The 14,569-nt window shown below is 38.7% G+C and overlaps 1 non-coding gene across 1 annotated transcript; it reads left to right on the top strand.

The window, feature by feature from the left end:
• Positions 1–6,995: 6,995 nt before the first annotated feature.
• LOC125584660 lies at positions 6,996–7,102 on the top strand. Its single transcript, XR_007321570.1, has one exon. It is a non-coding gene; the product is annotated as a small nucleolar RNA R71 (small nucleolar RNA).
• The last annotated feature ends 7,467 nt before the right edge of the window (positions 7,103–14,569 follow it).

Here is a 14,569-nt window from a genome sequence, read left to right as displayed (position 1 = left end):
AATCTAACCAAAATTTGGATTAAATACCCTTTAACCATTCCACCATCTTTAACCAAATAGGTATAAGAAAATGTTCAGTTTTCGAATTTTAAACACATAGTATATACTAGCACAAGGTTACATTAACTTAATTGTAAAATGAAAGTGTAATTATCAGCGTTTAATTAATTACTGTTTTGTGTTGAAAAAGAAAATTGGCTGATTTATCAAACAAATAAATAGTTTGAAAGAAAAAACCTCAACTCTCTAACTTTTGATTGCATGTGTATCAATAGTTGTGTATATGTAATTTGACATATAAAAGCTAAAAAATTATTGGAGTTCATTTGATTTTGTTTGTCAGATACAATATAATGGGAATCAGTAAGGTTTTGGACTTATTTTTTCTTCTTAGGGATTAGGGATGATTGGAATGAACTGTAGATTTATGTTTTTGGCTGTATAATTTTTTTTTGTCGTCTTTGCATTTCATAAGCCCAAAAGCATAGGAGTACAACACATAATCAAAATATTTTACACGTGTAAGCACTAAACAAAAGAACAAGCAACGTGGCTAAATGAAGCATGCAAAACATAGCTTTCCATCGCCGGCAGTTCTCAACGTCAAACCACCGTCTGTATATCATCTTCTTCGCCACAAAGCCTTCTACGGGTACTCCTTAACCTCTATTCTTTCACCATAGCCGTTGTTTGAATCCAGAGGTCCTATCCATACCAATTAATAACAACAAAGAAGAAACTCAATTGATTTAGTGAGGATTCTTTGTCAGACCATACAACGATGCCGACTCTGCTGGACCCTCCTTACATCAACCAAGGTAAAATCACCATCACAGTCTCCCTTTCCTTCGAGGATACTTCACTCTAACACTGATCTCGGATCCAATAGGATGAATGAAGATTGACTCCTTTATAAAAGGAATATGTCTGTAATCGGTAAAGAAGAAGAACCAAATCAAACGACATGGGATCTCGATGATTTGTGAAAGGGGCATAAGTTACAAGCAAACAACTCCGGTGAAGCCGGTACATTTATTTGTTCAACATATGCGAAAAGAAAAGTCGTCTATGCGAAAAGGAAAATCGCCATAGCGAAACAAAAGAATCGATCCGAAGATCGAACAAAAAGAAGAAGAACCTTGATCTCTAACCCTTGTGAAAGATATGAATCGGTGAACAAGGGTTTTGAGAGAATTTTTCTATCTCTAGAGAAGAGAGAGAGGTCTCGTTTTGGCTGTATAATTTAATCTGTAGATTTTTTTGTTGTAGATTATTTTTCTGTAATTTTGTAAAGCACTATTTTTTTTGTTTTGGAAATAAAGCTCTCTACGACACATATTTTGATTTTGTAGAGATATTTTTGATGTGAGTATTTTAAAGAAAGAAAAACTTGATTGATTGACATATATATCTGTAAACTAAATTTTGCCTGTCTAGATTATCTACTGCCGCAACCAATCATCCCCGCATTAGGCTTAGAAATTAGTTTTGGTTTTTTTTTTCGGGAACGGTTTTTTCACACCCCCTATATTAATGTTTCTAAGTGAGTGGTTTATACTTAATGCACCCAACTTCCCAAAGTTTAGAAATAGCATATGGGCACCATTGGAAAGTTTGGTTTGGTTTGCGAGTCGACGACTATATCAAAGCGCAGCTTCTTTCTATAAGTCTTGGAATCGGTTGAAAAAATGAGAGACAAAGATCGACAAAATGACCTAAACCTTAAAAATAATGTGAAGGTGTTTGAACATGAACCAACATACATGTTCTGTTTGAAATCAAAAAATTAAATGTGGAATGAGACTTCATCAATCTCTGGAGTATAAAGGTATATGGCTTAACTTGAGGTTCTTGGTTATTTAATTATCGTTACGCTATATAGAGGATGAATCCACATGTCAGAATGGTGAAACACTTGAAAGTTGAAACTATTCTTAATTTATCCAAGTGAAGAGAGAATCTCTTGATCACGAGTTTAAGGTATCTAACAAGTTAAATAACGAATGAACCGAGTCTCACATGCATTGATCTCTTTGTCAAAGATTAATCAGTAAAAATCATTATCTAATATATATTATCGATGTTAGGAGTTTTCAAAGCTCTTAAGACAAATATTGTAGTATAGTGATTGTCGAACCAGTTCTGAGTGATATCAAAGCAATGAGAATGCAAGTACTCACTTAATCTAAGTGCAACCGATAATTTAAGAGGTTTCTAAACTAATGATTAATGATAAATGAAGTGACTTTCTTTACTAAGGGAAAAGAGAACTCATGGGCATAGAGATTAGACCTTGGGTGATCAAGTTTCGAACTAAGGATGACAAACGATCAATCAAACTATCAACCTTAAGCTTAGACACAATCCTAAACAAACGCTATGTCTAGATGAATGTTCATTTACTAACATATCTCAAACATCAAATGTCTTTGGTTGAATAATATGAAATCAATCATTACTAACAGGTCTATTGGCTATCTTAACACCTTTTACAACAAATGTCTTTGGTAAAGTATATTAAAAGCTTAGGAGAGTTGTTTCAGACATTTCATCAAACACCTTGTGGGTGGGAAATGTCTAAAGATCAACTTTTGAGTGGCCAACTCATAAGATGCATTATAAATACTCTACTAGCAAGAAACAAGAATGATCTACACTAAAACATTCTAGAACTAACCTAATCACCCTTGATCTCCCTAAACCATGAATTCAAAAGGTGATTACTCACTAATCTCCATGATTCCTTTTAAACCCATATTGGATTTCAGATTAATCATGTCGAGAAATAGATAAGAAATCAACAAGAACACAAGATGAAAACAATCAAATCTGAATCAAAAGAAGTTTTACTAATTGTTCTTCAGAAAAAAAGATTGTTTTTCTCTGGTGGCTCTCCAAGTACTTAACTTAGGTTTAGGCAATCTAAAAACAATAAAACGAATGACCAAAAGGCCCCTGAAATAACATAAAAATCGTCCAATAAAACACGCGGAGCGACCTAGCATAGTCGCTCCCAGGAGGTCGCTCCCGACGCGTTTCTTCGTGTCTCGCCCCATCAAAACGCGAACGACTTGAGCTGGTCGCTCTGGCTGGGAGCGACCTTGGTAGGTCGCTCTGAGGGGTCGCTCCAGGATGCTCGATTTTGGTGTCTCCGGACGAGAGGACGCGAGCGACCTTGGTGTGTCGCTCCAACAAGTCGCTCCGGACTTCGGGAGCGACCTCAGTGGGTCGCTCTGAGAGGTCGCTCCGGGCTTTGTTTTGTGTCGTCGCGCCATGGAAACGCGAGCGACCTCGGAGCGTCGCTCTGGCAAGTCGCTTTGAGAGGGGTGTCTCACGATAGAAACGCAAGCGACCTCTCCATGTCGCTCTGGCTGGATCGCTCTGGGATGTGTGTCACAGCGACTTCACGGCGTCGCTCCTATGAGGTCACTCTGGTGCGCTGCTCGTCCGTTGATCGCTTTAAACACTTCTTTTGAGCTCCAAATGCACCCAAATGCCTCCAAGAACTCCATGTGGTACTCCAATACCTGATAAAGACTCATGTATACAAAATGCAACCTAAACATGACTAAATCCTAGTCTATATGATCAAAATGCACATGGGTGAATGGATAAAACAATGTAAATATGCAAGATATCAACTCCCCCAAACTTATTATTTTACTTGTCCTCAAGTGAACTTTCTAGAACTCATAGGGAGAGAGGTTTGAATGTGGGAACTCATAGCCAAAAGAAAACACACAAAGCACTCAAATCAACATCTAAATTCAGCATTAGTACACCCTCTCTTATTATACTCTAGCTTCTCTAGGCCTATTCAACTCTTTTCATCCCTACACTCATCATCATGCATTCACACATGCAAATCAGCCAACTCTCAAGTTCATTAAGCATAGCATCAAGTGAATTCTTGCAAATGGTCAATTGGTCCAAATCATTTGATTGAGTAAGGGAAGACTTTATTCAAGTGGGTCAAGAGGTTCAAAATCCATGATATTTTAAAGTGGTTTACTCTCAAAACAAGTAGTCTTGACATTGCACATAATATATCTAAGAAAGGGACCAACTCATGCATACAATGCTCAATCTCCATTGTTCTACCATTTTCCCAAACATACAAGTTACACAATCACTTCCCAATGTCAAACCCAATTCCCATCTCTCACCAAAAGATCCCAAGAATACTTTACACATAAAACTCTTTTTCTTTGAAATCTATAAAGGATTTTCTCAACTTCTAAACAAATCTTAGCTCTAAACAACTTTGCTAGCCCCTTTTTCTTTCTTTTTCTCTTTTTTTTTATTTATTTTTATTTTTTTTTTTTTTTGGGGGCCAAGACTTTTCATAAACTCGAGCTAGACGTTTATCTATTAATTCCAATAAGATTATCCATTTAAACACAGATTATCCATTTAAACACAAAGAGTCTATTCTTTTCCTTCGAACTTTTCATGCTTCCAAACCATAGTCACAACACTCACCCCCCCCCTATAGCTAGACAATAGAGTGTCTAATCTAGCAAGAATGAAGACCAAGAATTGTTCCCGATACTTTCAACATTATGCACATGTAAGGTTTTCCGAAAAAGGCCTCACTCATCAAATAATGAAAGCTCAAAAGGAGGGAAGGGTTTTGGGAATGGTGTACCACTCGAGTTTGTCAAAAAGATTGGCATAAAGGATGTGACAACTCAAGTGTGTATATCCATGACTTAGTACACAAGGGACCATGAGCAAGATGCATTAAGTTCGTTCAGTTCAAATAAGGTTGTAGTTGGCTTCAAAGACTGAGTTTCAGCAATCAACAAGTTTCAGGAAAAGTCTTCAAGGCTCGAAGCATACAAGTGTTTTTGAGAGGTGCATAAGCTACTCAGGTGCAAAGTAATGTTCTTTACAAGGCATTTCAAATCATTGCTCCCAATGCAAGTAAATGCAACCTATGTGCTCTAGACTCTCCTAGAAATGCAAATGATGCAAACTAAATGATTTTTTTTTCTTTTATGCAAAGATATATGTATAATGCAATGCATGAGACTCAAAATCATCAAAGCAAGCGTGATCAAATACTTGGTACCTCCCCCAAACTTAAATGACACAATCTCTGTGTTGTCAAGGAGAGAGAGATACCCAAAAAGAGAAAACTAATATGCAAAAACGAAATGGTATATACAAGGGAAAGTAGTGGGTTACCTTCTATGGGGAATGAGTAGAGGGAGATGCTCCCTCCTCGTCGTCCTCAGGTGGTAACTCTTCAAGGTGCTCATCAGCAAGAGTGCCCATCTCTTCAATGTAGAAGACTTGCCCGAACACAGTTGATTTCTTCATTTTCTCCTTGATGTCAAAGTGGAGAACATGCCCTTTACCCAAATGGAGATCAATTGTGCCTCTTTCACCTTAACAATTGCTCCTGCTGTAGCTAAGAATGGCCTTCTGAGAATCAATGGGTCTTGAGCCTCCTCACCCATCTCAAGCACCACAAAATCTGTAGGTATCTCATACCTTCCAATCTTAACAGGTAGGTCCTCTAAGATGCCCACAGGGTACTTCACTGAACGATCAGCTAACACCAGAGAGAGTCTACACTTCTTGTACTGAGTGAATCCAAGCTTCTTTGCAACAGACAAAGGCATCACGCTGACACTAGCTCCCAAATCGCAGAGACATTTCTCAAATACCATAGGTCCAAGAGCACAAGGTAGTGTAAAGCATCCTGGATCCTCTAACTTCTCTGGAACATCAAGCCTTTTGATGATGGCACTGCACTCATGGGTAAGAATCATCATGCTTTCCATTTCCTTCTTCTTTGCAGCTACAACATCTTTCAGGAACTTGTTGTATTGAGAAATCAACATGAAAGCATCGATGATGGGCATTGCAACATGAGCTTCACTCATTTGCTTCTCAGACAAAGCCATGTACTTCTCTAGCATCTGCCTCTTAAATCTACCAGGGAATGGTAGTTTGGGTTCATAGGGAGGAGGAACAAAAGAATTCTCACTTGCTGGAGCAAGAACTTCACCATCATTCATTGTTTTCTTCTCTTCCTCAACCTTTCCTTTACCCTTGGCTTCCACAATCTTCTCCAAGATTTCATCATTGATTTTCTCATCAACAATCACCACTTCATCATCTAAGTTGATGGCCACCTCTTCACCTAGTTTCTCAGCATCCCTGGTGAGAGTTGGAGGAGGTAACTGCTTACCACTCCTAAGGGTGATAGCTTTGGCCTCCTTGGGGTTTTGGTCATATTTTCCAGGTAGAGATCCTTGCTGGCGAGTCTGGTGAGTGTTCATGGAAGCAAACTGATTCTCTAAATTCTTGACTGTAGAAGCAAGATGTGAGAACTTGTTGTTGAGCTCATTGTAGCTCCCATCAATCTTGGAATGAAGGTTCTTCAACTCATAACCAACATGCTTCTCACTTCTAGTCTGAGACTCCAAGATTTGTTTCAGCAGGGTGTCAGTGCTGCTCTCTTGAGGAGCAGAGGAACCAGATGAGGGGTTTTGCTGAGGTTCATAGCTGCCTTGCTGGTTGTTTCGAGGCGGATAACCACTTTTTGGTTGTTGGGATAGGATTTCTGTTGGTAGTTGTTGTACTGAAAGTTGGGCTCTTTTTTGTACCAGCTACCATTGTTGTTGATGAAACACAGCTCTTCCTGACCTTCCAAACCCTCAACCTCATGGACAACAGGTGGTGTCTCTTGGCTTGGGTTACCAATAAAGTGCAGCTGCTCTTGTGTGGCTTTATCAGCAAGGAGGATGTCTATCTTATCCTGTAGAGCTTTCAACTCCTTCCTCGTGTGCTTATCATCTGTTCGACTGCTTCTGTCGTGGTCTCCACTGTAGACTGCATCACTCTTTACCATGTTGTCAACCAGCTCCTCTGCATCTTCCTCAGTTCTCCCCAAGAAGAACCCATTGCTAGCTGTATCCAGTCTGGCCCTGTACTTAGAAAGAGCACCACGGTAGAATGTGCTCAGCAAGCTCTCCTTAGAGAAACCATGGTGTGGGCATTGAGCTTGGTAGCCCTTGAATCTCTCCCAGGCTTCACTGAATCCTTCCAAGTTCTTCTGTTGGAAACTGGAGATCTCATTTCTCAGCTTAGCAGTTCTTGAGGATGAGAAGAATTTCTCCAATAATGCTCTCTTGCACTCATCCCAAGTAGTGATAGAGTCGCTGGATAGAGACTTCTCCCACTGACGTGCCTTATCCCCTAAAGAGAAAGGGAATAACTTCAGCTTCAAGGCGTCCTCAGACACACCATTGGTTTTTGACAACCCACAGTAGCTGTCGAACCTATCCAAGTGATCAAATGGGTCCTCTAGAGCCAAGCCATGATACTTGTTGTTCTCGATCACGTTGAGGAGTCCTGACTTGACCTCAAAGTTGTTGGCTGCCACAGCTGGTGCTCGGATTCTGAATCTATGACCATGTATGTTGGGGCGGTCGTAAGTGCCAATGGGTCGAGCTGCTCGCTGTTGGTTGTGTGGAACGTTGTTGGCATCATTTTGAGGTATGTCTCCCATATCAGTATCCAATCTCTGCAAGTGAGACTGTTGCTCTTCTTCTCGTCTCTTTCTAGCACACTCTCTCTCTAAAACTCTGATGTCTGCGGCTCTTGGAACTAGGTTTGATGGACCCTTGCTCCTCAAGTTCATACACCTGTAAAGTAAAGGGAGGTGAAGAAGGAGAATCAGTAACAAAAGAAAATAAAAATGACTTAGTCTCAAGCAAGTGACTAAATCTCAATGTTTAAATCTACTCAGAATTTGGCAACGGCGCCAATTTGATGTTAGGAGTTTTCAAGGCTCCTAAGACAAATGTTGTAGTATAGTGATTGTCGAACCAGTTCTGAGGGATATCAAAGCAATGAGAATGCAAGTACTCACTTAATCTAAGTGCAACCGATAATTTAAGAGGTTTCTAAACTAATGATTAATGATAAATGAAATGACTTTCTTTACTAAGGGAAAAAAGAACTCATGGGCATAGGGATTAGACCTTGGGTGATCAAGTTTCGAACTAAGGATGACAAACGATCAATCAAACTATCAACCTTAAGCTTAGACACAATCCTAAACAAACTCTATGTCTAGATGAATGTTCATTTACTAACATATCTCAAACATCAAATGTCTTTGGTTGAATAATATGAAAGCATTCATTACTAACAAGTCTATTGGTTATCTTAATACCTTTAACAACAAATGTCTTTGGTAAAGTATATTAAAAGCTTAGGAGAGTTGTCTCAGACATTTCATCAAACACCTTGTGGGTGGGAAATGTCTAAAGATCAACTTTTGAGTGGCCAACTCATAAGATGCATTATAAATACTCTACTAGCAAGGAACAAGAATGATCTACACTAAAAAATCCTAGAACTAACCTAATCACCGTTGATCTCCCTAACCAATGAATTCAAAAGGTGATTACTCACTAATCTCCATGATTCCTCTTAAACCCATATTGGATTTCAGATTAATCATGTCGAGAAATATATAAGAAATCAACAAGAACACAAGATGAAAACAATCAAATCTGAATCAAAAGAAGTTTTACTAATTGTTCTTCAGAAAAAAAAGATTGTTTTTCTCTGGTGGCTCTCCAAGTACTTAACTTAGGTTTAGGCAATCTAAAAACAATAAAACGAATGACCAAAAGGCCCCTGAAATAACATAAAAATCGTCCAATCAAACACGCGGAGCGACCTAGCATAGTCGCTCCCAGGAGGTCGCTCCCGACGCGTTTCTTCGTGTCTCGCCCCGTCAAAACGCGAGCGACTTGAGCTGGTCGCTCTGGCTGGGAGCGACCTTGGTAGGTCGCTCTGAGGGGTCGCTCCAGGATGCTCGATTTTGGTGTCTCCGGACGAGAGGACGCGAGCGACCTTGGTGTGTCGCTCCAACAAGTCGCTCCGGACTTCGGGAGCGACCTCAGTGGGTCGCTCTGAGAGGTCGCTCCGGGCTTCGTTTTGTGTCGTCTCGCCATGGAAACGCGAGCGACCTCGGAGCGTCGCTCTGGCAAGTCGCTTTGAGAGGGGTGTCTCACGATAGAAACGCGAGCAACCTCTCCATGTCGCTCTGGCTGGATCGCTCCGGGATGTGTGTCACAGCGACTTCACGGCGTCGCTCCGGTGAGGTCACTCTGGTGCGCTGCTCGTCCGTTGATCGCTTTAAACACTTCTTTTGAGCTCCAAATGCCTGCAAGAACCCCATGTGGTACTCCAATACCTGATAAAGACTCATGTATGCAAAATGCAACCTAAACATGGCTAAATCCTAGTCTATGATCAAAATGCACATGCGTGAATAAATAAAACAATGTAAATATGCAAGATATCAATTATACCACTAATAATAATTACTAGTAAGTATACTTGTTTCCATCTAGGAACGGATCGTAAGATATGTGACTGAATTTCATTCTCTATTTAGTTTATACCTTTTCCCAAATGTACTTCAAATCACTGTGAAAGATTTAAAAGTTAAAACTTCATTGGTGTATTATTAGATGAAATGCTAAACGATACTATAAAATAATTCACTAAAATATAAAAAGGTGACACACGATATATTGTGTGCCTTGGTTGGTTTATAAAGATGTCCACTAATCTAAATTGCAAACAGATCATATTAGAGTTTTCGTAAAAGCAAAAAGAAGGTGAAAACTGAGTTACTAGACATATCTTAATTATACGATAACATGATCGATGGTACAAGGAACTACAGCTAGCAAAGATCATCTCAGTCGCACCGGTTTTCTCTTACGTATATCTTTGTTACGTGCCTTCTACACCGAGCAAAGAGATCTCTCTTGATTCATTTTCATGCAGTAGCTATACATTTTACATATATATGTGTGTGTGTATTTTTCGTTTTTAACGTTAAATTTCTACGTTTATAACGCTCCCCGTTTCAACATTATTCTTCGTGTGTTTTTTTGCCCCCGATCAGTCCACCACAAGGTTCTTTGGAATTGACGTGTCTAGTATATATATTCATATCATTTTATGCTCCCAAGTCTCCAAGACCTCTAATTAACTTTTCAAGAAAGCATATATAAATCACACTACAAGAAAACAGGGGGATTCTGATGGCCGAAATCGTCGGAAATTCGTCGGAATAGACCGATTCCGACGAATTTCCGACGAACCCGTCCGTCGGTATCGTTTCGTCGGAAAAAAAAAATTCGTCGGAATTTCGTCAGAACTTCCGACGACTTTCTGACGAATACCGAGAAACGTCATTCTGACGAACTTCCGACGATATTACGATGCGGACACACGAGACCAGAGTTCATCGGAAAAACTACGTACCGACGGAGAACGTTCCTCGGACAATTCCAACGTAGGGTGTTCCTCGGTGTATTCCGACGAACATTGGGCGTCGGAATATACCGACGGACAATGGTCGTCGGAATATACGGACGAACCTCGTTTGTCGGTATATTCCGACGAAATGTGGTTCGTCGGTACATTCCGACGGATATATGTCCGTCGGTATATTCCGACGACCCTGTCCGTCGGTATATACCAATTTTAAAAACGAATTAATTTTGCATTTTTATATATTTTTTGATATTAATAAATTAAAAAAATCAGAAATTTAAAACTAATAATATTATATAATTTAAATTCATACAAACCGAAATAGGAAAAAAACATTCAGAAATTTTAAAATTCATACAAACCGAAATAGAAAAAAAAACATTCCGAAAGTTTTAAAAAGACGAAATAAACTAAGATGAACTCGAAGACATCAAACGATCTAGCTTCTGCATAATCTCGGTGTTGAACTTCTTCTGGGATGCCAACTCAGCAAGGATAATGGCATTCTCCGAACGGATAGTGGCATTCTCCGAAAGGATGGTGGTGTTCTGCTCCTCCAATGCCCCAATCCGTTCATCTTTGTCATGTAACTCCTTGAGAATCATGGGATCGGCATACGGAGCTTGCGAAGAAGATGCCGGATACGAAGAAGCACGACGGGCAGACCCAACTAAACGGCCTCCTTTCCTTTTAGGAACCGCCTACAAAAATGATTAAAGTAAGTAAATAGAGACAAGTAAGTAATCGACATTATAAAAAAAAATATATTAATAAAAAAAATTACCATTTCAACCATCTCATTTATTTGCAATAGAGACAGGTTGGTTGAAGCTCCCGTAGAGTCGCCGTCATCAGAGAGAGGCTGAGATTGAGTTGGAGAAACGGGAGATGCTCTCGTCGTGGATTGGCCTCGTCGTGGGTTGGGTTGGAGAAACAGGAGATGTAACTTTAAAAAAAATACAAGTTAGCAAGTTAATTAAAGGAAAAAATATAACGGTACAAATAAAAAAAATACTAACCAAGTGCTATGGCCTCGTCGTGGGTTGGGTTGGAGAAACGGGAGATGCTCTCAACCTGGTTGTTGAACCAATAGATGAACCGGCATGACCCCCGGATCCTGTTGAGGGGCAGCGTGAGGGGCAGCGGGAGCTGGAGCGGGAATATATGCGGGAACCGAGTCATGAGACGATCCCGATGCACGGGAACTGCTCACCGAACTACGTCGAAGACGGGCTGCGGAGCGGGCTTCATCCTCGGCCCTAAAAAAAAAAATTAATACATCAAACATATTTTTAAATCATTTCTATTTTTAATGTTTTCATTTATATATTTACAAAAGGTTTTATAAATGTTTTAAAAAAAACTATTAAACCTTTTATTATACATAGTTTATTACTAGAAACTTATAAAAAATAATAAAAAAATTTAAAATTTTTTATTATACATGATTTATATATATATATATATATGTATACAAAATTATAAAAAATTTATAAATATAGAAAAATGTTGTTAAAAATTTATAAATGAAGAAAAATGTTGTTAAATATTTATATATTTTTTTTAAATGTTTTATTATACATAGTTTATTAGTGGAAACTTATAAAAAAATATAAAAATTTTAAAATTTTTATTATACATGATTTATATATATATATATATGTATACAAAATTATAAAAAATTTATAAATATAGAAAAATGTTGTTAAATATTTTTAAAAAATTTTAAAAATGTTTTATTATATATATTTCATTACTGAAAACTTGAAAAACGTTTTTAAAAATAAAAAAAAACGTTTTAAAAAATCAAAAAACTTTTTTAAAAATAAAAAAATGTTCCAAAAAAAACTAAAACAACAATCCAAACAACAATCCTAACTTATATATCCTAAACTATCCATTCAATCCTAAAATTTTCAATCAAACAACCTAAAATCCGAGATCTAACTTCCAAAACCCTAAACAATTGATATAAAAGAAGGTTTGGGATAATTCTTACATGATTTGGGGCTTGGGGAAGAGATATGAGGGTGAGGAGAGGATTCGCCGGTGAAGAGAGGTGGAGAAAGGCCGGAATCGCCGGAGAGGGGGAGAAATCGCCGGAGAGTTTGCGTTTTGAGAGAGAGAGGCCGCGGAGATAACGAAGAAGGAAGAAGGAGGGTTATTATATCCGAGGATTCCGACGGACACGGGTTCGTCGGTATTCCGTCGGTATAATTAAAATATACCAAATGCCGATTCGCGAAAATTTTCAAGCGGTTTGGTTCTCCCGGGCAAATTGAAATTCCGACGGAATGTGTCCGTTAGTATATTCCGACGGACACATTCCGTCGGTATATTCCGACGGAATTCCGACGACTTAGTGTTTAGGGTGTTGATTTCAAGTTTCTAAATGCAAAATCCAAATCTTTGATAATATATATAGTATTTGCATAAAGATTTAACAATAAAAATGTTTTATAACACGATTTTACACAACAACATTTTTTGTAGTGTAAGCTTATATAAATATGATTGTATAAGTATATAATGTTAAGATGAGATGTTATGAAAACAATGATATGCATACATAAATATTTTAATGAGTTGTTATATTTGAACGGTTGCGATCTAATACTATACTAAACACTTATTATGTGTTATTTTCATAGTTTTGGCATCTAAATTTATAAATTTTTATGATTGAAATTTTATAAAAACACATGTCGTCGGTAATTCGTCGGAATATACCGACGACATTCCGACGAACATGTCCAGTTCGTCGGAATGTCGTCGGTATATTCCGACGAAATACCGACGACCTTTCCAAATTTCAATGAAACCCAATGTCGTCGCTATGTCGTCGGTATATTGCGAGGGATTTCCGACGGACCAATTAAAAAAAAAAAAAAAAAAAAAAAACTAATCAGAATCTTCTGAATCTTCATCAAACTCCCCAACCTCGGCTTCTGGCTCTGAATGTACGACAACATCATGTCCAAACACAGTCAAATTCTCAACGAGTTGAACATTTTCCAAATCTTCAACTGCCTGGGCGTTGCTGGTAGACTCTGGTTGCAATGGTTCATCATCAGCAGAAGTTCCATCCACTCGTCCTCTTGGGTTGATTTGCGTTACAGTAACCCATGGATCGTCTTTGTACGTCACCCGAGGGTAACTGATATAGCACACCTATACATATCAATTATACCAGTATTAGTAAAATATATAACATTAATTAATTATATTGGTAAAAAATTATGAATAGATTGGCATACCTGATCAGCTTGCGAACCAAGAATGAAGGGATCATAATATTGAAGTTTCCGCCGCGAATGAACTGATGTAACACCAAACGCATCAATCTTCACTCCTCTATCTGGGGTGGTGTCATACCAATCACAATAGGATACTACACAACGCAATCCAACCATTCCAGGAAATTGGATTTCCAATATTTCTTTTATGTTGCCGTAGTAGACATCGTCACCAAAAGAAGATGAAACACCAGCATCATATGTGAAATACGTGAAAACCCTTTCATATACAAATGAGTCCAAACATCAAATTCTTTTATAACCTTATTATTATTGCAAGAAGAGCATGGACATCTTAACATACCACTTTTTGCATCCGGTTGCTGTTGAACAAGCCTCATGAATTCTCCAATCCCTTGAACGTATTCTTCCGTAAGCAAATTGGTGTTCGGATCCAAATGAGGTTTATCCATCCACGAACGATAATAAACTTCTGAAGACATGATTTTCACGGAATTGTTATGACTAAAGAGAATGAAGAGAGAATGAAGTGTGAATTAGTTGAATGAGGAGGGGTTGTATTTATAGGAAATTACTTACGGACCTCCGACGACTTTCCGACGAAATTCCGACGGATGTAAAGCAGTCCGTCGGAATTCCGTCGGTATTGTCCAATCTCACATGGTTCGTCGGAAATTCGTCGGAAAATACCGACGGAATTCCGACGACTTTACTGTTAATCGGAATGTCGTCGGAAATTCGTCGGAATATACCGACGAACTTCCGACGACTACAACGGTTATATTTTTTATCGGAATGTCGTCGAAAAGTCGTCGGAATATTCCGATGACCCTTGTTTCGTCGGAATTCCGTCGGAAATGGCCGACGGAATTCCGACGACTTCATTTTTTTGGATTTGGTCGGTAATCCGTCACAAATCCGTCACAAATGTCCGACGACATTGGTGTCCGTCGGAACCTCCGTCGGAATTCGGCGTGTTTTCTTGTAGT

The sequence above is a fragment of the Brassica napus genome, chromosome C3, assembly GCF_020379485.1.
Source record: "Brassica napus cultivar Da-Ae chromosome C3, Da-Ae, whole genome shotgun sequence".
NCBI lineage: Eukaryota > Viridiplantae > Streptophyta > Magnoliopsida > Brassicales > Brassicaceae > Brassica > Brassica napus.
This window is presented reverse-complemented; position numbering and strand designations above follow the sequence as displayed.